A 2886-nucleotide genomic window follows, 5' to 3' on the forward strand; every position below is an offset into this window, starting at 1 on the left:
TAAGGGCAGAGAAAAGCAATTCTGCACACCCACAGGCAAGGGGGTGGGCAGAGAATCCCTCCATTACTGCTCTGTTGGCAAAAAGTACTGTGAGGCAAACCCCCCTCAGGGAACCAAATTAAACCTGGGAGCATGAATTCCTGCATGTTCACTGCACCATGTGCAAGATAATTCACCTGAAAACTGGCTCAGCCAAGTGCTGTGCCCAGAGCTGCCTTCTGCACCAGCGGGCTGATCCAGCCCCACATCTGCCAAGTGCTCTGGAGAGCTCTTCACTGTCAAGACACCACAGGAGAAGGCACTGGATGCTGCAGGAGACCTGTGTGCATGGCCGCTTTCTGCCTCCTAATAAGCTTCTGTCAGGGCAAAGGTATTATTTCACATCAGTGTTTTGAGGTGAAAACACAGGTCTGGTCCCTTCCTCAGAGAGCACCAGGGGAGAGGATAATAGGGCTGTATCAGTAGCATCCCTGTGGCCCTTCTAACACTGCTGAGAATGAATTAACTGTGTTTGGCTCCAGGCCAGGCCCTGGAGGTGGAGCTGGCTCTCTTACAAATTCTCATGCTATTTGTAGCATCTCTCCAATCCCGAGGACTCAGGCTGCTGGCTGAGAAACCTGCTGGTATTGGTTTGAGTTTATTTCTAAGACATTTCTCAGCATTGTGGTTGCACAAGAAGCTGAAAATTCGTGTTTCAAAACCCCAGCCAGAAGCGCAGGTGCTGTTGCTATATACTGCCATAGCACCATCACGTTCAGGGGGCTCTCCGAGCTAGAAAGGTAAATCTATCCTGGGTTTCTTAGGTCTTCAAGTTTCCAAAAAGCTGAGCAAGCCTCCTGTTTGTGGGTGCACTGGGTGGCACTGTTGCAGAGCTGGGTGCTGCCAAGTAGACCTCCCTGAAGAAGCCTCAGGCCTGTGAAGGTCCCACCCATGCACTGCCCTGGCCACTGGCAGAGGACTGGGCCAGTATCTCTCTGTGCAAGGCAGGACCTCGGTGGCCTTTCACACCGGTTGAGGCTGTTGTAGAGACCTTTATCACAGCTCCCTAATCTCCATTTGAGTGTTTAACACTTAAGTTTTTCCAACTGGTAGTGTTGATGTCTGTCTTTTTTTTTTCTCAAGGAAGGTGAGGAGCCCTGGGGGAAGCAGTTTGCCTGGGAGACACAGTAACCCCACAAGGAGACATTTGGGGTAGGGAAGCAGAAGGAAGGCCCTGACTTGAGGCAGAGGAGAGCTGCACTGGGGAATCTCCCATCCTGGTTTCAGGGCCATTGCTGTTTGTGAAAGCACTGCCATCACTGGCCTTTTCCCAACAACATTTCTACCAGTGGGCAGTTCCTCAGCTGCAGGTTCAAAGCCAGATGTGCAAGGAGTGCTTCTCAAATCCTAAAATTTACCCTAGAACCTATCGACTCCATCCCAGGTGTCAAAGCAACAGGTTATATACCAGACAATGCCAGTGTGCCACAAGTCAGTCACAGGCATCATGTGGCCAGAAACAGGAGTATTCATTAGCTTGGGCTCACTAGACAAAGGAGAGCAGCACCTTTGCTAACACTCCAGCATCCCCTCCTCATGCTCCACCCCATTTTCAGGTGCATTCCACACCAGAGCTCATAAAACCCTTGCATACCCTCATTAAACCAGCATTGCAATCTCAAGCCTCGCTTGAACCCCTTTGTGCAGTGCCATGGCCCTTCGCTCCTCCCCCATGGACCGCGGCAATAAGATCTTTGTCATTGCTGCTGGTGGACATTCCACATTGGAACTAAATCAGGAACCACAGGTGCCATGAGGTCTGCAACACATACTGGGACTTGCCACTGGTTTGAGACTTAAGTTTTGGTCAAGACACAAAGAACCTGAAGTGATCTGGAGAATCCAAACTCACTGTGATTGCTTGGGAAACCCCAGGAGGCCCCTTGCTGTGTTAAGCTGAACCAGAGCAAACATGATATGAAGAGGACCCCCTTCTTGGTTCCAAGTGCCATCACAGAGAACCTGCGGATTTCACTGAACTTCCTTTGTCTCCTCTGTCCTCTGGCTGTCAAATGGAATTGAGATTTCTTCTCTCTGTTACTCACCAGAAAAACAACAATCTACCCTCAATGAGTGTATTAATGCAACATTATGGTGTGAAACAAGGGTCTGGCTGCCTCAGGGAGCAGATTTCAGAACCAAGTTTTCACTGGACACTGAATGGCTGCTGGAAGCTCAAGATTGGAAAGGACCTGCTTGGAGGTCCTTGGCTTTACTCCTCTGCTTCAGAGTTCACATGATCATCTGTACCATACAGAAATACTGGACACTTGCTCTTCCTGCACCAGCACTCTGCTCCTCTCACCCCCAGTCACCCACCCAGAGCTCTCCATCCAGGCAGAAAACAGATCAGGCACTGGCTGAGCACTTCTCAGGGGGCAGAGGAAGGGACTGGGGCTCACATGCTGTGAAATCCTAACCCTGACTCAACCATAAGGTCCTGCATGGCCTCGGAACCCTTCTTGGCTTGCCAGTCTCCATCATGTCTGTGAGAAGAGCTAATCCTTATTACCAGGCAGCCGTAGCACTTGGATTAGTTACACACAGAGCACTGAGGCAATGAATAATGCACAGCACTGCTCTCAGTGCTGTCCTTGGAGGGAAATCACATAAAACACAAACACTCATGATGTGTACCTGTGCAGAGAGGCCTCTCTAGCTGTCTTCTGCTGAGGAAACAGACCATGCTGTCTGTTCTGCTCCAGGAAGTTCTCACTGAGCTTCTACAGTCCCACTACCTGCTGAAGGATCACCACCACCTTAATTACTGAACTTAATGAAATACCAGCCTCAGATTCTAAAGGGGCGAGAAAACCAATGTAGAAATGAGCACTGGAGCCAGAGATA

Source organism: Corapipo altera, unplaced genomic scaffold (genome assembly GCF_003945725.1).
Source record: "Corapipo altera isolate COAL_440 unplaced genomic scaffold, ASM394572v1 54, whole genome shotgun sequence".
In the NCBI taxonomy this organism is placed as follows: Eukaryota; Metazoa; Chordata; class Aves; order Passeriformes; family Pipridae; genus Corapipo; species Corapipo altera.